The following is a 21,720-nucleotide window of genomic DNA, read 5'->3' as shown; positions in this document are numbered from 1 at the left end:
TAGTAGATTGGGTAGGCCCAGCTTCAAGTAACTTCTCATACATCATTAATATTATCGGAAGCGTGGCCTTCATTGTATGTTTCTAAATGTGTTTCTTAAGAAATGACATTAAGTTGCAGCCTGGTCTAAAATAGTATGCTGTCCTGGGTTCAGAAAGTGGAACCCCCTCCTTAGGTCTAGTTCTCAGCACGTGACATCCAGGGGGCGGCCGGAATGCTTGGTCAGGTTTTGGGGGTAACGCAGACGTAGAGCTGCAGAAATGTATTTTACGTTTCCATGCCTTGGTTATCACTAATGAAAAGGGAAGAGCCTCTTGTGTTTTTTTCAAAACTTTTCCTTGTTCATAAAAACACTATTTGAGAAAAAAGATTCCTGAGAAAAATGAAGTAATTTATTTAACTTGATACTCTTTTTACCAAAGATTTCTGATAACTAACTAAAAGAAATGAACATTGCATTAATTTTTAGCATACAGTTTTTTTTTTGTTTATAACAGTCATTTTTGTGGGGGGTATGTTTTAGGGCATCATTCAGAAGATAGTGGACAGTCACAAAGTAAAGCACGTGGCCTGCTATGGATTTCGCCTCAGTCACCTGCGGTCAGAGGAGGTTCACTGGCTCCATTTGGATATGGGTGTCTCCAATGTGAGGGAGAAGTTGAACTTGCACACCCACCAGAGGAGTGGAAGTAAGATTACATACCTACTTTGGTGTGACTCACACTTGATTTGTTTGCATATTAAATCACACACGAGAGGATGAATGTCTTTGCTTAATTTTCTTACTGATTGTAATTACGACTCCTGTATAAATAAAATTGGCTGGTAATGATTAACCAGTGATCTCTTCTAGACTTCTGTTCCGTCTGTCTTTGTGGCACCACTGACTCTGGACTGCCTGAGCTTCTGAGGGGTTCTGTGGTGATGGCCTTTGGCTAGTCACACTTCTCTTGTCAGGACTCCTTTGTTTCAGCCTTGGCTCGAAGAGCTCAATTCCTCATTCTTTTCCTTTCTGTCCTGTTAGCATTCTTTTGTGCAGCAGGACTTCATGAGCCCTGAGGAGACCACATCTAATTATCTCATTAACGGGCAGCATGGCTTGCTCCATGGTGCCCGGTAACCTCCGGCTCGCCTGAGAAGACTGGGTGTATATTTGACGTTCACGTACTATAATTAAATTAGGTAGTGACTCATACTGACCTTAGTGAAACTGATATGATTGAAAGTGAATTAAAAGAATTCTCTACAATTGTCCTTTCTCTGGTTCTCTCCAAAAAATAATAATTTTTTTCCACTGTTAAGTAGAGCAACACGTTAGCAGGAAACCATATGTGTAAAACACTAGAGTGTGAGAGAAGGTGAGCCCCATGCACAGGCACCCTCGTTTTTGTAGACACAGTCACAGAGACAAAGATGGTTGTGGATTGGGGACAGTACTCAGTGTTGGTCACTTTCAGTTCAGCACCCAAATCGATGAGAAGACATATTTGAAAAGAAAAACAAACGTGAAGGTTAATAAATCTCTAGTCAAATGCGATCTTGTCCTAATTACAGTTTACCAGAGAAATATACTTGTATTTTCAGCTTTATCAAATAGCTGGAACTGACAAGCTAACAGGATATTCCGTGATAATATAGTTTGGTTGGGTTACATCAATGGCTAGCAGAGATTTGACCTCCAGCTCTTTTGCCAGTCAATCAAATAAGTGTTTAAAAGCCAGGAATACCTAAAAGTTAGTTAAAAATACCTGCAGGTATTTTTATTCCATACAATTCTATTACCTTCTTAATTCATATGGACAAGTCAGAGGCACACTGCATTATGACAATAGCCCTAGTGCTCAGTAAGATGCGGAGTGTAGACTTCTGCATATACAAGCTCTGTTTCTATTCTTTTAAGCCAATTTATTTTGCTTAATATCAAGTAAAGGTGAGTGGGCACTACTCTTTTTCATGGAGCCTGAACCCTCAAAAGTAAGGCAAGCGTAGACTGGGCGAGGTAGAACTTTGCCGAATGCAGTGCTGAACCTGACGCTGACGGAGGTGGTGAAGGTGGTGAAGATGCCGCCACTGCTGTATCGTCACCGAGGTGTGGGTGGAGCCAGGCGCCAGGCCAGCTGTGCGCTCTTTGTACATTTGCAGCCTGTAAAATATGTATGTCACATAGCTCTCCCCAGTCTTATAAGGTAAAGACTGAGGAAACAAGCAACAAACTTGATTTAAGTTCCAATTACAGACAGAGCTCGGGACACAGCTTTGACTTGAATGTAGCTGACTTCACAGTGCAGGCTTTTACAATGAACGTGCCCATCTCAGGAGGACTGCTGTAGTTTTAGCTCCAAGAAGTGGTCTGACAGTGCACTGTCTGCACCAGTGAAGGTGTGTGGACAAGAGGCTGGAGGCACAGGTGGGCCCTGTAGGTGCTTCTGGGAAGGTTAGGCTTTATACTGCCTGTCCGTGCTTGTCAGATTCAGTTAACATTCAAGAGCAGGGTGACAGAGGTACTTTCCTCAGAGAGTTTGCCATCCTACAAACATACTTCAGGAAAAAGAAAAGTGATTTCCGAAGGAGGTTTTTCAGATACAAAAAGGAATACTAGGGAAAAAATTGGGTGGTTAAAAGTAAGCATTGGCTCTAAAAACAAATAATGATAAGAACTGATTTTTTATATTAAAAAAGTAGAACCCAAATAGTGAATGCATGTCAGAAGAGAGGTGGTCAGAACTGAAGCTATCAACCACGTTCTAAAATTATGTACTAAAAAAATAAAAAATAAAAAAATTGTATATTAAGACAGCCATGAAACATTAGAAGTAGATTTTATAAGCTAAATAATATGTGGGTGAGTAGGTATTAGGGAAACAGCAAGGAGAGAAGGAAGGGACTGGAAAGCAGGACAAAGAGGAGTCACAGACTAGACTTTGGAAATAAGCTCAAGCAGACTAACAGTAACTGGTCAGAGATTGTTAGTGTGTGATTAAAAAATAGAGTCCAGCTATCTGCTCTTTATGACAGGTATCTAAAACAGTGATGTTGAAGACATTTTTATGTGACTTACAGGAAGAAACATTTTACCTTAAGATGCGGTACACATACACATGTATGTGTCTCAGAGCTATGTACATATAGGTCTACATATGTACTTCACAAAACCATACCCAGCCTCACTAGAACACTGAATTCTAAGGTTTTCATCCAGAGGCATTCTATTCTGTTTAATTTTATTTAGATAGATGGGTGGTGGGCAGGTGGATGGATGGATGGGTGGGTGGGTGGATGGATGGTTAGATGGATGGATGGATGGTGGGTGGATGGATAGATGGATAGAAAGATGGGTGGATGGTGGGTGGATGAGTGGTTAGAGAAGGGGATGGATGGATAGATAGATAGAAGATGGATGGATAGAAATGGATGGATAGATACAGAGAGAGGGATGAATGGATAGAAAGATGGATGGGTGGATGGAGAGATGGATGGATGGGTGTTGGGTAGATGGATGGATAGAAAGTTGGGTGGATGGGTGGATAGATGGATAGAAAGATGGGTGGATGGATAGATAGATGGATGGATAGATGGATAGAAAGATGGATGGATGGATAGAGATGGATGGTGGATGGATGGATGGATGGATAGAAGGATAGATGGCTAGCTGGAGAGATGGGTGGATGGATAGATAGGAGAGGGATGGATGGATAAATAGAAGAATTTTCCTAGCTACTCACCAGGGGGATGACGGGATTGGCATTGCTTTATTAATATCCTGTTTTAAAAGTTTCAAGACAGAAAAACATTCTTAGGGATATGAAGAACACCCACATAGTAATAAAAGGCTCATTTCAGAAGAATTTATGAAGAGTAGAAATAGATGGAACTATTAAACTTGTAGTTCCTAAAGACATTTCTCAAAATATATAAAGCAAAAATAGCAATTAAAGATTAAAACTTAGCTCTCCTAATAATTAAAAAGAAAACAATAGTAAACAATTTTTACATTATGTTTTTCAGTATCCTTTTTAACATGGAAATACGGAGTCCTGCACATGGCAATGTGTTAATCAGTTTGAAAACACATTCCTAAATAGTTCATGGTTCCAAGTAAAACTCCCAGTTTGCAGAGGGTCTGGCTTGCTGCCTTGTTCTATACCTCCCATGGGCTCTTCCCCTTCGCCCTCCAGTCCACCTTCTTGTAGGAGCTGATGCTGTCAGTCATTTCTTACCGAACAACGTTCTGTGCTTCACCTTTTGCGTGCCCAACCCTCTTACTTTACTGACCATTCACTGTCTTCTGCTTAGCATTTAAATTTGGGGGCTGCTCCAGTGACCTCTTTTCCTCTTTCTTGTCTCCGTAGACCTGCCTTTGGCATCGAAATCACACTTCCATTCAATAGACACAGGAAGCCAATAAACCAGTTTTTGCCTAACCCAGACAAAAGTCCTAAAAGCTGGTGGCTTGGGGGAGCAGTAATAGAAGGAGTGAGAAGCAGTTGTACAAGGATTTTTTAAGGTAGAGCTCATAGGACTTGCTGAAAAGTCTTTAAAAATATACACATCCAGGGAAATACGTAAATCATTTCTGCAGAAGCTTCCAGTAGTTCCTCATCATACGTGGAGCCAACTCGAGAGCCCTGATCATCTCGCAGCCCCATCTCCTCTTGCTCTCACTCCCCTTCCTGCACTCCGGTGGCTTGCACTCTGACATTTCAGTGTTCCCTTTTCAAACCTACTGGGTCAGGATCTTCTCTGCTGCCAGCTTTCTTGCCTAGTGAATGGGACAGACTTTTATCTTGGAGAACTTTCCACCTGCTCCACCCTAGCCACATGGCTCTCTTACTGGTTCTTGAACAAGCCAAGCGTGTATTGCTCCTTGGAGTCTTTGTACCTGGTGGGACTCTGGTGAATGTGCTCCCCTGCCGTTTCCAGCAAAGCTCAGACCTCCCATCATTTAGGGCGAGTGCTCTGCTGTCCCCTCTTCCCTGTGGTCTTCTTCAGCCGTTCTGTCTGTAGGGCCCACTGCCAACCCACTGGATGACTTTTCTCCTGCAGGGCCTTGGTCTTACTGTCTGATCTGTTCCTGGTTTCTAGCTAGTTGTGCCTGGTAAGTAGTAGGCACCCAGTAAAAACTTTTTAAGTGAGAAGTGAATTAGTGGTGGTGAGAGTGTAAAGTAAGCCAAGAGGAAACACAGTATGGTGGAATAGTAACATGTATTCATTACTAGTGTTTGTCTGTTGCAGTGTTTTCACACTAATACGTGTTGCTTTCTATGTGGAGGGCGTTGTGCGAAGCACTTGGCTTACTTTACCAAAATTAATTATTATTATGATAGTTTTATCAAGTGGGTGGGTACTCACCTTTTTCCATTTTACTTGTGAGAAACCTGCGGTTCTGAGAGGTTTATTAACAGCTTCCTTGACACCCTACAGCTCCCACTGGTGGAGGGTAGAGAATGGAGTCCATGTACTCAGCTGTTTCTTGTCTACTCCTGTGTAAGACAGGTACGGACAAGAAACAAATGATTGGTAGTGTTTTCTCCTCCCTAGCAGGAGTCTTCTCAGTTCATGGGTGGCTTTGTGAGGGCAGCGCACGCCTGGCTTTAGTTTTGAGAAGTAAGGTCTTATTCAAAGGACTCACCAGAATAATTGGATGTCAATTTCCATTCTCGGGAGGTTTTTGAACATAGATTTTTTCTTTTTGGGCTCCCTGCTATAGGCTCTGTTGATATGATCCAGTAATCCTGAGATAGAAGCTTGCTCTCCTGAGTCCTCAGCTCTTCAAACACCTCTGTGAGCTAGCTTGCAGCACACAGTGGGTTGTAACTGAGGCAGGCAGTGTGACCTCACAGAGGCATCATGACTCGCCACTGGGGAAAGAAAGGGCTGATTTGATAAATGGCTCTCCTTGTGGGAAGAAAAACAAAGTTAGATCCTACCTCAAATAATACACAGACACCCACTTGAGATGGATCAAGTGAGAAAAAAGTTTAATGGAAAATAGAGTTGACTGTGTCTCTGGTCCTGCAGTAGGAAGATTTAATACCCCAAAGTGTTCACTATAAAAGGAAAGAAAGCAGATTTGACTTTATTAAGATAACTTCTGTATATCAAAAGGTATATTTAGAAAAGTGCAAAAAACAAGTTGCAAGTGAGAGGTGATATTTGCAACATATGTAATGAACAAAAGATGGTATCAAGAGTTCTTCCGGTTGATATAAAAATTGCAGACAGTTCACTAAATGGGCCAGAAACACGACGGTATCGTCATAAAGAGAACACAAGTCTGGCCAGTAATCATAGGCAGCCACTGTCAGCTTCATTCGCCCGTTAGGGAGATGGGAATCTGGACCGTACGATCGTCTGCCACTCTCCGCATGGCCAAAAGTAAGTTGTTGACAGTGGAGAGGTGGTGGCTCCAGCAGGCTCTTGCCTGCACTGCTGGTGAGAAGGTAAATGGGTGCAGCCATCTAGTGAACAGCTTGAAAATCGGGTCGTTGCACACTCTATGCACTTCCACTGCAGGTTTTGTCCTTGAGAGACTCTTAGGTGTCTGTCCCGGGCTAGAGTTGCAAGAACGTCATGCAAGTGAAAATGAACGAACAGTGGGGATGTGCAGTGGTATGGACGAATCTTAGCTACGTAACCTCGTGGCAGAATTGAGTCTTCCAGCAAAGTGTTGTGAGTACACTAAGTACCACTGAACTGTACACTTTATAAAAAGGCTCAGTTTTTGTTATGTGAATTTTACCTTAATTAAAAAAAAAAAAAAAGTAAGTCCCAGAAGATGACATACAGCATGATAAGCTTTTATAAAGTGAAGGAAAAAAAACCCTAAAGGAATATTGTTGGGAACACATCAGTTACGTAAGACAGTGTGGCTCATGTAAGTAAAGGACCAGAGGGAAGCCATCCCGAGCCTCTGTGGGAGGAGCAGCTTGCCGCCCAGTCTCCATGAGGGAGACACCCCAGGAACGTCACGATACTGTCCTAATCGATACTGCAGCAAACAGTGTCCTGCAGTTTTGAGAGGTTTCCATCAGACAGATTTCAACTTTGAAGTTTAGCACTTAGATCTTTCTAATGAACCAAATTTTGGTAATGAAATTTCGGTATCTGAAGTCACCTGTGCAGAGTGGTCTGTTTGGCTTAGGTATAAATGGACTGTCAGAGCTTTGGGGGAAATGGTCCAGTCCTTTTGATGTCGAATCCAGGGCTTCGAGGGCCATTTTGAGAAAGTGTTGTGGGGCTTTGCCGAGCAAGTGCAGAGTACCCTCCTCATTGTTACCAAGACGCGGTCCTGCTCAGCGCTGCTCTGTCACTGCCGTGTAGCAGCCCCTAGCTCTGCAAGGACACCACTGTTTTCAGACCTCGGCAGGAGAAAAAGGCTTTTATAGAGAGGAAAGGTGCCATTTTTCAAAGATGACAAGTGAAAATGAATAATGAGAGTTTAGGAAGGTTTCCTTTATGTTTCGTAGTTTCCTGTGTTACCTTGAAATGACACTGCCTCTGCTCATGCCTTCATTTAAAAGTCAGTCTTTCATTGTAATCCTGCATTGCTGAGATTTAAAGCAGAAAGACAACAAAGAGAGGAGCACTCTGACAGGTTTGGAAGTGATGCCTTTAAAACGAGGACGGACTTTCAATTTGCTGGTGTTAAACATGTACTGGATGCTTCTGCACCAGATACGAGCAGCAGGGAGTTAGGTCAGTGTCTTGTCAGTTTCCGGTGGGTCTGCGGCCACAGATTGACTCCAGAGAGGCGGGTTGGAGAGCGTTTCTGGTGGGTGTTACGGGTGTTGTTACCACGGTTATGGAACAATCAGTCTGTGAATTTCTTTTGATTCTCAATATGTATCAAAAGTTGGAAGAATAGTTCACAGAAGCCTTGCGTACTCTTCACGTCGCTTCCCTTAAATGTTGAAACTTTCATAAACATAGTACGTAATTGAAACCAGGAACTTAACGTTGATACAGTGCTTTTAACTGATCTGCAGATGTTACTCACATTTCCACAGTTGTCCCACTTAACATCCCTTTCCTGGTCTAGGATACCATGTGGCTGTTCACGGTCTCCTTAAGTCTTCTCTAATCTGGAACAGTTCCTCAGTCTGTCTATGTCCTTCATGAACTTGACACTTCTGAAGAATAGTGGCTGGTTATTTGTACCGTGTCTGTCAATTTGGGTTGGTCTGGGGGTTTTTTCATGGTTATATTGAGGTTTCGTATTGTTGGCAAGAATACTACAGCCAGGCTGTTGAAGCCATCATGGCACATCTTACTGGGAAGTCTATGTTGATGATGCGACTCCTTTTGACAGGTGATTTTAACTTGGATCATTTAGTTTAAGGGNTTTAAGGTGCTGGCCAGGTTTCTCCACTGTAAAGTTACTGTTTTCTCTTTTGTAATTAGAAGTACGTGCTGGGGGGATATATTGAGACTATGCATATATCCTGTTTCTCATCAATTTTCACCCATTAATCTCAGTACTATTGATGATTCTTTCTTACAGCTATTTCTGCTGTAATTTTTGCCTAATGATGAATTTCTATCTCCATCCTTCTTTTGAGGATTTTTAAATGGAAGTCTGTTGTAAGAAAGAGTTGTCCAATACCACATTATTTGCAAGACCCATCAAGAAACAACAATATCTGTGTTGTTTCTGGAAATTGTGGTTTATTTCACTGCACACAGACTGGCTAGCTGACCCTTCTCAGTATCAGGGTTAACAGATTCTTTGTCCAAACACTTCCTACTCCACCTCGCCATTAGTTGAAGAGCTTATGGATATCTTGGTGCTCGTTGTTGGTGGTAAGACTGAGGAGGTTAGTGTCAGTGGCCTTACTAGGAAGTTATTTCTTAGAAGAAGCAAAAGGATTATTTATTTGGGGCCTGTTATATTTAGCTGCTATGCAGAAATCCATGGAATGGCAGACAGCAGAATAGTGGAAATGTGTCTCAGGATGCAGCCAGGCTCTTAGAATAGTAACGGAAGGGTAAGGAGAATGGTAAGTTTCATGGACGAGAGGGGAGTGGGGATGTCAGCACTTGTGGGCAAGTAGGTTGGGGGGTTAGGTGCTGTAGTTTAAGGACTGAGCCAGGGTGATGGAATGTGATTAGATCAGGCAACCTTAGGCAGTTCAGCAGGGCTGTGGGGGGAAAGATAAGCCAGACTGTACCGATTGAGGCAGGGACCAGAATCCTTCCCACGATCTGAAGAGCTAGCCTGCCAGCACAAGAGTAAGGTCAGTTCTCTTCCTCTGTTTTTGAGCCACAGGGGCCTTCTCTTAGTTTCATTCTGCTCCGTGGCATTTGTGCATGTACTTGCTGCAGAGGGATCCCTGTCTGCCTCTTCATACCTGTGGGACCTTGGGCCACTTACCTAAAGCCCTGAAGCGTTTTTCCCATCAGTGAAAACAGGGTGAGTTACTAACCTGGTCATTACTTCTCAGCCAGGGTACTGTCCTCGCCTCCGGGCCTCCTGCTTCTTCCTCTGGGCCCTGTTGTCTGTCCTACACACTGTCACCTGCCTGGTCAGAGACATGTACATCCTGTGACGACCCTGCTGTGCTCACAGTGCTCCGAGCTCCGTGGTCAGGATGTGCAGGGCCCTCTGTGATCTGCCACTTCCCGATCCTACCTCTCCCCACAGCCCTCCTACTCAGTGCTTGCGCTCTGGGCTCGAGTTGCCTTTGCCTTCCCACACATCCTCTATCCTCAGGGCCATCACCCATTCTCTTCCAACAGATGAGAACTCTTGTCCCTGCACGTGACTGAATGACTCCATTGCTCCCCTCAGATCTTCGTTCAGATGTCACTGACNGTCACTGAATCAGAGTGTCCTCTGCCAGCTACCCTGTATGGAATAATACTTCATCACTTGTTATTCACCCTTACCTCGCTTATTTGTCTTTGTCACGCTTACTGCCACCTTGTAGATGTTTGTGTATTTGCTGTCGGACTTTCACCACAACTTGTATATAAACTTTTAGAGAGCCGGCACTGNTCTTCCAACAGATGAGAACTCTTGTCCCTGCACATGACTGAATGACTCCATTCCTCCCCTCAGATCTTCATTCAGATGTCACTGAATCAGAGTGTCCTCTGCCAGCTACCCTGTATGGAATAATACTTCATCACTTGTTATTTACCCTTACCTCGCTTATTTGTCTTTGTCACGCTTACTGCCACCTCATAGATGTTTGTGTATTTGCTGTCTGACTTTGATCACAACTTGTATATAAACTTTTAGAGAGCTGGCACCATGCCTGTTCTGTTCACTGGTGTCTTCCCAACCCTGGGAGCTGTGCCTAGGATGGGGTTGGTGCTGGAATCAGTATTTGTGGAGGAACTACTAGGGTGATAAGTAATCTGTGGAGCCCACGATTATTGTGTGCCGGTGCATGTGCTCAGTGCTCCCGACAACCTTGTGAAGACACCAAGGTGCAGAGAGGCGATGGCAGACCGTGGATGGGCCACGGAGCAAGAGTCCCAGCCCAGGCGGTCCCGGTGCAGAGCCCACGTCCTTCCTGCTTCTGTCAGGGCCATGGCTGACTACAAGGAGGCCGTGGGTCACGTCCTCATCACCATCACTGTCAGGCCCTGAGTAGTCATGATGTGTCCGTTGAGGCCATCGTCAGCATCATCAGGGTGCTGGCTGGTCACAGCAGGGATGTGCAGCCAGGCTGCCCAGTGTTTGATCTGGAGTCTGTTTCCTTATCATTAAATGAGATGACATTCCTAGCGAAAGCCTCCTGTGTCCTGTCTGACCCCAAGCGTGGCTCGGGACCGACCGCTACTGCTTGCAGAGCACTGTCTCCTGGCCTGCCAAGCATGGCTCAGGACCGACCGCTGCTGCTTGCAGAGCACCATCTCCTGGCCTGCCAAGTGTGGCTCGGGACCGACCGCTGCTGCTTGCAGAGCACTGTCTCCTGGCCTGCCAAGCATGGCTCAGGACCGACCGGTGCTGCTTGCAGGGCACCATCTCCTGGCCTGCCAAGCATGGCTCGGGACCGACCGCTGCTGGTTGCAGAGCACCATCTCCTGGCCTGCCAAGCATGGCTCGGGACCGACCGCTGCTGCTTGCAGAGCACCGTCTCCTGGCCTGCCAAGCATGGCTCACTGCACTCTGTTCTCTGACAGCTACGTGGCTTAGGAGAGAGTGCATGTGAAGTGCCTGGTAAGTCCTCGGTTCAAAATGAACTCTGGTGTGCTTCCACAAATGACCGCCCCACATAGAATAGCTGCAGTAAATTGTTGACCTCGCTCTGAGTAGATGTAGAAGGGAAACTCATCGATCAGCAGTTGTGTATTTTAATGAAGATGGACACTTAAAACTCTTAGCAGAACTTGTGTGTGTGTACCTTGCATTTTTCCACCCTTAACTGAACCAAAAGAATTGTATTTATTACTTTGTTTGCATGTTTTCCTTGTGAGACTATTACATTTTTTTTAAACGTCAGTAATGAAACTTTAGAAAAAATAGATCTTCTTATAACGTTTGGGTAGGCAAATATATTATAAACAAAACATTAAAAGAATTTCCTAAAAAGGAAACGAATAAATAGGGCTGCATAAAAATTATGAACTTTCTTCCTCAAAAGATAACATTAAAATAAAAAGATTTTTAAAATAAGTTTTGCAAGATACCACCAAGAGAGTCAAAGACAGGTCTTGGAGTGGCAGAAGATAGGAGTCTAACAATGGCCTCATGCCCTGAATATGTAAGGCATGCCTACAGGTCAGATGGGGGTTGGGGAGGGGGACTGACAACTCTTTAGAAAAAATNGCATGTTTTCCTTGTGAGACTATTACATTTTTTTTAAACGTCGGTATTAAAACTTTAGAAAAAATAGATCTTCTTATAACATTTGGGTAGGCAAATATTTTATAAACAAAACATTGAAAGAATTTCCTAAAAAGGAAATGAATAAATAGGGCTGCATAAAAATTATGAACTTTCTTCCTCAAAAGATAACATTAAAATAAAAAGATTTTTAAAATAAGTTTTGCAAGATACCACCAAGAGAGTCAAAGACAGGTCTTGGAGTGGCAGAAGATAGGAGTCTAACAATGGCCTCATGCCCTGAATATGTAAGGCATGCCTACAGGTCAGATGGGGGTTGGGGAGGGGGAATGACAACTCTTTAGAAAAAAACAGGTGTTTCACAAAAGGAGATTTCCAAAATGGCCAGTCATCAAATGAGGGTGTTCCCAGTCCTCTCTACACTTACTGCCGTAAATATCAGTGACCACGGTGAAAGAAAAATGCCGGGTGAAGGTGGGGGTGGAGAGGATCCAGAACACCCCAGGCTGATGGGACTTTGAATTGGTATAGCTTCTTCAGCTCCCAGATAGGTGACATCTGCTAACGTGGGGGTGTGTGTGTGTGTGTGTGTGTGTATGTATGTGTGTGAGATACTCCTAGTCCATGTCCACGTGCCCAACAGAAGTGTGTACGTATGTTCACCAAAGGGCATGNGATATGGAGAGAACATTCTGGTGAAATTTGTTTTGACCACTCTTGAAGTGTGGCTTCCTGAACAATTGAATTATTTTATGCTTAGAGGAAGAAAAAAAGTGTTTATAGCAGTATCCTCATAATAGCCAAAAAGGCAGGAATAAGTCAGATGGCCCTTAGCAGTGATGTGGCGTTTCATGGAATACAGCACTTCCCAGCTGTGAGTGACCGTCAGCTACCAGATAGGCTGGATCTCACAAGCATGTCAGTGAATGAACAAAGGCCAGACATGAAAGAGTACGTTGTGTCATTCCATGCTCATTGGGTCAGTCATCGGGGGAAGTGTGGGGAGGTGCCGCCCCTGCCCCATGGTGGACAGTGACTGCTAGGACCGGGTTCCTTCTGGGCTTCTTTCCTGCTCTGTCTCCTTACAGGATCACTGGGCTCTAGACACTGAGGTGTATGTCTTTGTGCTGGAAAGTCTGAAAATTTATGCTTAAAAATTGATTGTATTTTAGCTTATTTTTAAAATAATATTTCAGAGTAGTTGGTTATGCCATACTCAAAATAATGCTGTAATTGTAGACTATGAATTGAGAAAACTACTTATTTCTAATTGTTCTGTTTTGTGAATTATTTTTTAGATATGAATTGAGAATTCGTTATTTGCCAAAAGGATTTCTAAACCAGTTTACTGAAGACAAGCCAACTCTGAATTTCTTCTATCAACAGGTATAGGAGGGTGCTTTAATATGCTTTTTTCTTCGTGTCTTTGAATCCTACTTACTACATGGTTTTATTTTAGAGTTAGATTAAACCTAACATTTGCGAGAATGTATATTTGTCACAGCATGACAGTGAGAGACTTCTAACCAGTGAGAAATTTTGAATTTTTGACACTGTGAATTTTTGTATGTTTGGGCAAATCTTTTTNTTGGGCAAATCTTAAAAGATACTTCTTTTATGTGGAGACAGTAAATCCTAAGTGAGACAAGCATTGGTTTGTCTTTAATTCAAGTATAATTACCATGCCTGAATATCAGCAAATTGGTCAGAGGTAGAATTTGTTGTCAGAGCCGACTCTACTCACATAATCTCAAGAGTAGTCGGCACAATCGAGGCAGAATTGACTTTTTCTTTTACACTGAGTAACTTGCTTTTTACCCCTTCAAATATTAGTTAGGTGATAAACACATGCGGCGTAAATGAACCAACACAATTTTATGGCCAAATACACATTGCTTGTTAGTTTTCGTGAAGAGTACCAAATACAGGTCCGGGGAATAGCTGACATTCGCACGCACATTCTGCAGTCAAATGCACTTGGTAGTTCTTTGTTTTACTAAAAATATTTATTAAATGTCTGCTGTGGGTCAAGAATGCAGAGGAAATAAATGAGAGAGTCTGCACCCGAACTTCCTCACCTGGGCGAGGAGCTCCTGTGAACAGCTACTTTGCGCTCCGTCCTCTGCTGTCGGGAAGCACAGAGGATGTGGCCGTGCACAGGAGGGTCTGCTAACCCAGTGGACGTTCGTAGCCCAGGTGGCACTCCTGGAAAGGGTCATGTGAGCAGTCCCCAACTTTGTAGATGAGGAAGAGATGTACTTTAGGAAACACGGTACATTTAAATCTGAGCTAAAAAATTTTGAGAAGAAACCGGAGAGGAGATAGGGCACACATCATGATAAAGGAAGGTCGTAGGTTTTCTCCTGCAGAGTAAGGGAAGCTATTTAAGGAATGTAGTTAGTGAATGTCTTGATGAGAACTTTTGTCATTGTGAAATAAGACCACAGTGATGTGACGACAGCATCCGTCCTGGACAGGATGGGTCTTATGAAGGCTGCAAGCAAGTTAGGAGGCTCTCCAGCCATCTAGGCAAGAAACGGGGGAGACAAAGTCTAACTGTGGTAGTAAGCACATTTACTGGGTGGATTTCAGAGGACTGGGAGACTGATCCAAATGGATATGAGAATAAAGAGGTAGATTGCATCAGTGCAGGACCCTAGTGTCAGGAAAGAGAAGAGGTAGGCTAATGTCAGAAGTAAGGCGGTAAGAAGGTAGGTCGTTTTATTTCCCGATGTGAGGAAGCTGGATATTCCTGCTTATAAGATCCAAGCTGTGAGCGCTGGAAGCCAAGTACACTGTTTCCAGATACGGGGTCTGTTTTCTGGTGCCACCGGAAATGTGAAGTGTGAGGCACGTGGCCAGACGGAAACTTGGGAGGTTGACCTCAATACAGAGTTGCGTGGGGAGGGAGTTGACATTTGGCCCCCAGTGGAAAGAGAAGTCACGTTTAGATTCCAGTTGAGATTGCTGGGGGCCCACTCGTACCACAGAGATGATTTCTGGTTTTCAGACTGTTCCTCATTTGTGTTTTTCCATCTCATCCAGAGCCGCCTGATGAACCTTGTGTTTGGGTGAAGGAGGTGACAGGAGAGTTTAGTGAACTGATATGTTTGCCTGGTGTTTCTCTGTCTTGTAGATGATCTGTACCACTACTGGCATAATGTCTTTGAAAAAATCCACCCCCCGAGGAAATCTGTGACTACTTTAGTGACACGGATTTCTGGAATTCATAATACAGGCCTCATTAGCTTGCAGTCCCTCCCTTTCATAACTTGTAGGCTGACCTTGCAGTCGGCCCCATTCTTGTTCCTTCCATGCTGCTACCTGCTGCTCTAGATTTTCCTTTGATGAAACCTTGCTTCTGTCTCTGTACCTCACATGCTGGTGTGGCCCCAGTTTTCTCTTACTCATAGGACATCTCTCACTACGGCCTGTGTCATTCTGTTGAACAGTCTTTATAGGATCCGAGAGGTAGGGAGTGCACATACGGTCGTGTGCTCACTGTGTGTGTAACAGCTCTGTGAGCTTCCCCGAGCCTAACTGTCTCATCTACTAAAATAGACAGGGATATTACCCATCCCGGTAAATGAGGTGGAATTGTCCACTATACACCTGCCCCGGTATTATTCGACATTCAGTCTGTAGGCAGCACCAGGCTCCTGAGGATTAGGCATTTACCATCTGCAGATCACGACAGAAGTGTGCGCTGCACCTTCTGGGATGGGACGTAACCCTTTCCTTCCTGTGTGTCTCCACCCCGCCCTCTGCTTTCTCCTGTTCCTGCACTTTCTCTTCCTCAACCTGACGCTTTTTAATCTTTTATAGTTGTGAAGTCATATGGCACATTTTTAGGAAGTCCCGAAAATATTCTCAGACCTCACTTAAAGTATCTTTATCCTAAGAATTGTTTTCATTTTGTGTATGATTTTTTAGTGTTTTAGCAAGTACTTGTATTTTAAAAGAAATACAAGTGCAGTCATGATACCGCCCCCTGCCTATGTCGATGGCTGATCCATGCCAGTGTCCCAGGGACAGGAGACAGAGAAAGGTAAAAGCGTATGCAAACCACAGAGAGGAGGGGGCGAGGGAGGACTGTGGCTGTCACAACCAATGAGTTGGCAGCTACACTAAGAGCCGTGAGTATATTCATATCTTTCATGTTGGTATGTGGCACTGTTGGCAGTTTGGTATGGAAAAAATAGTGGAATATAGGCAGTTTAATACTCTAAGAATTCTGCGTGCAGGGGTTTACTCTAAAGAGGTAAGATTTACATGTGTCTGTAGGTACAGGCTGCTCATAGGAACAGTGCGCTAACAAGCGAAATTGAAAGCATTGTGTCAGTAAGGTCAGTAAAAGGATTGGTTAAATAAATTCTGCTGAGCATCCAATGTGTGCGCCCCTCCTGATGAGAGAGGTACAGCTCTGTTCGTACACGTGGAAGGCGTAACGTTAAATGCTGGTGTTTAAAACAGGCCGTGTATAGAACATATGTAATTCCTTTTATGTGGAAAGATGTATGTATTTTTATTTTTACCCTGATCTAACAAAGTTTTGAAAATAGTATGATTTTTGCATTGCCGCTTTGACAAGTACTTATATATTTATTCGGCTTCTTGTGGTAACCTTCCAGGGCAGAATCTGTCCTGTTGCTCATGTGGAAATTCCAGAACTATTATAGGTGATCCATATGTTCTCCTGTGCAGGTAGGACCCAGCTTGGGAACGGGCTTAATTCTGTTGTTAAAAAATCGGCTAGGAATTCGGAACTTCCTCCTATTTAAACATGTGCACGTGTACACACACACACACACACACACACACACACACGGTATAAATAAAAATGTGGCCCTTCAGCAGCTCTTTATAGCCAAGGTCTATTTAACTATGAATGGAACTGAGATATTTTGTAAGAACTTGAGTGTGGAAATTTTTACTGAGTTCAGGGATAAGTTTTTTAATAGAAGCCTCAGAGTTAAATGACACCCATTCTATAATTTTTAAAATCTTTACTATTTGATGAAAATATGTAAGATGTATACATACATGCATACATATATTTTCACTGAATTCCAAGCTAAATGGATCTATTGTTAAGGGGCCCAGAATTTGAGGACCTCGATTCTTTTTAATTGTTTAGTTTGGTAACACCCAATACATGTATGTTTTTGTGTGATGTGATACTTAGTATCACATGAGTGCCTGTGATCCTAGGGCCCAAATGAAGAGAACACACCTGATGTCCCCTGGTCCTCCATCCCTGTCACATCCCTCCACCTCCATGCTTTCACTCCATGCAGGCAACCATGGTCCTGTGTGTCCATCATCCCCTTGCTTGCTTCTCTTTGCAAGTTGTCCCTTTTTATGAGGAGTGTGTGTTCTGGCCTATGGTAGAAGCTGACCTGAGATCTCCCTGAGCGAGCCTCTGGATTCCCTCAACGGCCTGACTAGGGTTTTGGTATTGTTTTGTTTGTTTGTCACCCAGCTCGTAGAAGCATTCCAGACGATTTTTTAAAAAATGTTTTATTCAGCATTTTTAGTTGTTTTCACTGAGCAGCCTCATCAGGACATTTGGTCCACTGTGTTGGTAGAAACAGAAGTTATCTTAAGCCAATTTAAACACGTATCACATTTGGTTCATTTCTAAAATAATTTTTAATTGTAGTTAGAGACTGTGGTCCATTTGATACTAGTTGTTCAGACTTTGTTTAGACCTATTTCAGCACCTGCCACCTACTGAGGCTTGGTCAGAGTTCTGGTTCTGCTGGAGTACTGTGATTGTTGAGCACAGAGTGTGACGAACAGCCATGAATTCAAGGTTGTCGACAAAGTTGTTCAGGCCTCCTGTGTGGCTAGGATTCTTTTTCCTGCTTCTGGGTACAAGTCAGGCCAGGGAGTGTTTTCTCTCAGAACTCTGATGTTTATTTTTGCTGTTGAGAAGTTGGCTGTCATCCTGTCTTTCTCCCTGGGTGGCTTTAAGACCTTTTCTTTATCTTTTGTGTTCAGCAGTTTTATTACAAACCAGGTGTGGATTTCCACTCATTTTCCCTGCTTGATCTGTGGTGTGCACCCTGTACCTGGGGGCTCATCTCTTTTCATCAGTTGTGGAAATGTCTTGTGATACCAACTCAGAACTTGGCTTTTCTCCCTTCTTGGTGACTTGGCCTGAGGTCTCCATGTGGGTCCACGTTAGAACTTCTCAGGCTGCCCTCCCTGTGCACCCACTCCCTTCTCCTGTCTCAGCTCTTGGTCCCCCTGGAACCCACGATTCAGGTGAACCTGTCACAGCACTCCTCAGCCACGACCAACTTTGATGTGTAATGCATTTGCTGAGTTTTTATTTAGCATTTTTTAAAGTTTTGTGTCCCTTCTCCCCTTAAAGAAAATCGGCCAGGCCATCATTAATGGCTCTTACGGTTTACTGATTTTTCTGCCTTTTATTTCTTTACCATTTCATGTAGGGGTAATGTCTCTCCTGAATCTGAATCCTAACATCCGAAATTCTTGGGCTTGACATCTGTTGGTGCTGGCTTTCCCTGATTCTCAGGCAGCGATACGTTTCCTTGTGTGTTTGTTACAAGCTGTTATTTTGTTGAATTTCACATGTGGGAATCTCTCGGGTCTAGTCTGGGGACTAGTAAACACTCCTGAGTGTTACCTGTTGTGATCTCTATTTTAGAAGAACATGTATTTTTATTATTTTGGCCTTTTATCAGGGCAGAAATAAAAACTATGTTTAGATTCTCTCTCCCACCATTCCGATCCCATGAAACAGAGAGCACTTATAATAAAGTACCTTAATTTTATTATTTTGAAATTTCATCTATGCCCACTGTTCATTTTGTCCATTGTTTTGGATGGTGTCATGAAGAAAACAGCATGTCAGTGGAAGTATTGAATGTCGGGTTTCTGGTTGGAGATGATCTTGTGGACACACGGTTTCATTTAAAGATGTCCTAAATGTGACTACCAACGTGAGATACTGCAAATGATTCACTAAGTGTTTTTGACCCATTTTAGAATATTCTGAAAGCTATTAATCAGCACACTCTAAAAATAACCTAGAATCTTGTTATAACCCTATTCACTGTAGAGTCGAAGTTATAAAACTAAGTTTTGATGCTAAAGCTAATGGCTCATTATAAAGCAAGAAAAGTATGTCTTACCCAGAAAGCAAACTTTTCCTTTGTCATGTAACATTTTATTCCTCTTTATCTGCAATGTCATTTGTTAATGGTGTATTTGGTTGGCAATCTTTTGCAAATAATGGTGACCATTAGTTGGGAGAGTGATGCCCACCCATGTTTGGTCAAGAAGTTGTCCTATTAACTAGATTTGTATTGATGCAGAACTTGTATGGAAATCATTTGACACTCGAAATTAAAGCTCTTAGGATGCGTGGGTCAGACATGGGGTTCCCATTGTTTTCTCCTACAAATATTTTAAGATTAAAATGAGTACAGTTGACCATTGAACAATGTGGGGGTGAGGGGTGCTGACCCCTTGCACAGTCGTAAATTCATTTATAACTTTTGACTCCCCCAAAACTTAACTACTACTAGCCTAGCATTGATTAGAAGGAAGCTTTACTAAAGCATAGTCAGTTAACACATATTTTGTATGTTGTATATATTATATACAATATTCTTACTTTAAAGTAAGCTAGAGATAAAAAATGTTATTAAGGAAATTATAAGGAAGAGAAAATACATTTATAGGACTGTACTGTGTTTATCAAAAAATATCCATGCATAAGTGGACCCACACAGTTTGAACACGTGTTGTTCCTGTGTTACCTGTATATCCATCATCCTGTCCTGAAAATGTTACCTGTAACATAATTATGACTTATTTGACAAAAGGAGTTCCGGTAGGAAGTTCAAAGAAGATACCAAAGGCAGAGCTCTAACCTCACCCTGAGGAATAGAATCTGAACATGCCTGGGGAAATACTGAGGTATCAGATGTGTGGTTTCTTGTTCCTGTGATTTTTATTTTGAGTTTTTTATTTTTACAAGTTTTTAGTCAGGTAATTGTATTATCAGAAATTGATTTCTTCATCTGTATTTTCTTGGTTATAAAGCTTTCTGTCATTTAAAACACTTTGAAATGGCAGTTCCAAGTTGAAGATTCTTTTAATTTTTTATTCTTTTAATACCTGACATTTTCAACATGGGAATTTATCAGCTGTCCTTCCCCCCCCAAAAAGTAACATAATTATAGGTCTAAGTCCAACTTATTTAAAGGTCTGTTTTCTGTACTTATTTGATAGATTGAGTAATGTACATTTCTTCTTCTTTTTCCACTCCTGTGTATTTTTGTTGATTCAAAAAGAACTCATGTTATTGAGGATGTGGGTAAGCCCTGCATAGTTACTCTATTCAGCCCATATTTCTTGGTCATCCTTTTGTATGAAAGACTTTAGAAATGGGAAGGCATTATAAATGCTCCTTCAGCCCGCCTCAGGGACTTTGACAGACTCCCAAATTGGTAGGAGCACTCTGGTCATGGGGACCCCAGAACCAGCCTCAAAGCTCAGTCACTCACTAGGAGGATTTACAGAACTTGGGTTTTTTGCAAGTAGGAAGAGAAAACCTCATGAATGTAAATACAGTACTTGCCACAGAAGGAAGTCCAAATACACCCTGTTTCTTGAGGTAGGACATTGACATCAGCACAGACACAGATTAATTTGAAAAAACAAACACCGGGAGCGCCCGGTAACTCCGTTGGTTAAGCTCTGACTCTTGGTTTCAGCTCAGGTCATGATCTCAGGGTTGTAAGATTGAGCCCCGCGTTGGGCTCTGTGCTCAGCAAGAGTCGGCTTGGGAAACTCTCTCTCCCTCTGCCTTTCCCCTGCTCGCACACACACTTTCTCTCTCTAAAATAAATAAATAAAATCTTTAAAAACAAACCAAACACCAGCTCTCAGAGGTCTTTTCTTGGAAGTTGCATGCTCACGTGCTGCACTTGGGGTCAGCACACAGTATTGTCTGTGGTATAAAGAGAGAGTACAGCACAGTGTCCCTGGTCAGGTGAAGCAGGCCGTGTGCGGGAAGTCATTACGTCAGCCCCAGCAGGCAGCAGGGTGATGGGATGTGCTCCCCACCTGCCCCCAGTCTTCTCGTAGACGACGACTGTGGTCTTCCCTGAGAAAGAGTTCGGAGACGATGTGGGCACACACTGAAGCCAAACTTGTAGGGGTCAGCAGACTGGTGTTTGAGTCCTCAATCTTACAACATTTGCTTTGTGACCGGGGGTGAATTAACTTTTCTGATCTTTATGTATAAAATGGGACGACTAATACCAACCTTGAAGAGACATTGTAAAGATTGCAAATAATGTATGTGAAACACTTAGCACAGTGCCTCGGCCCTGATAGGTACTCCTTAAATAATAGGCAGCCCCTCTGTTGTCACCTGCATTCTCGTTAGGCTTATTCTAAGGCTTTAAATTGGGGGTGATGGTACTGTCCAACTCACAGTGATGCTACGAGGATTACAGGGCATGTTGCATACATTTCTGCCTGCAGGGTGCTCAGCATTTTTACTTTAAGCAATTTTATATGTATACACGCACTTAAATGCTCAGTAAATTGGATTTATTTCACAAATGAAAGGCAGTGAATTCCACTGGAAGTGGGTAGGAGCTGAAAGGTATTCGAGAAACATCTAAAAAGAGAAATGAACACTGAGCATATAGAACCCTGAGTCCTGAAGAAAAATGCTTGAGTACAGTATCAGTATGTGAACGTGCATGGTGGTTTCAGAGAACGCCATCTCTGGGGGGGCTGTCAGGAAACTCGGGTGGGGTTCGCCGTCTGTGCTCCTGCAGACACAAGCTGCCCCCGGGCTTGCGGTAGGGATGTGGGGAGCCAAGGGTCTGTTGGGGTGGCTTCATGCGGGGTCAGTCCACCCTGCAGGGTGCGCCG

General features: G+C 43.1%; 1 protein-coding gene across 5 annotated transcripts in view; it reads left to right on the top strand.

Moving 5' to 3' along the window:
• Positions 1–641: 641 nt before the first annotated feature.
• Positions 642–21,720, top strand: part of PTK2 (protein tyrosine kinase 2) — a 159,294-nt gene continuing 138,215 nt past the window's right edge. For 4 of the 5 annotated variants that reach the window (XM_034668666.1, XM_034668665.1, XM_034668664.1 and 1 more), the window contains exons 1-2: positions 642–688; positions 13,092–13,179. The gene's annotated coding sequence lies outside the window, so the exon portion shown is untranslated. Of the gene's footprint in view, positions 689–11,021; positions 11,167–13,091; positions 13,180–21,720 lie in introns of those variants that run through there. The other variant, XM_034668662.1, reaches the window with a different exon arrangement.

Source organism: Ailuropoda melanoleuca, chromosome 9 (genome assembly GCF_002007445.2).
Source record: "Ailuropoda melanoleuca isolate Jingjing chromosome 9, ASM200744v2, whole genome shotgun sequence".
Taxonomy (NCBI): Eukaryota; Metazoa; Chordata; class Mammalia; order Carnivora; family Ursidae; genus Ailuropoda; species Ailuropoda melanoleuca.
Note: the sequence above shows the minus strand (reverse complement) of the source record. Positions and strands in the feature narration are given on the sequence as shown.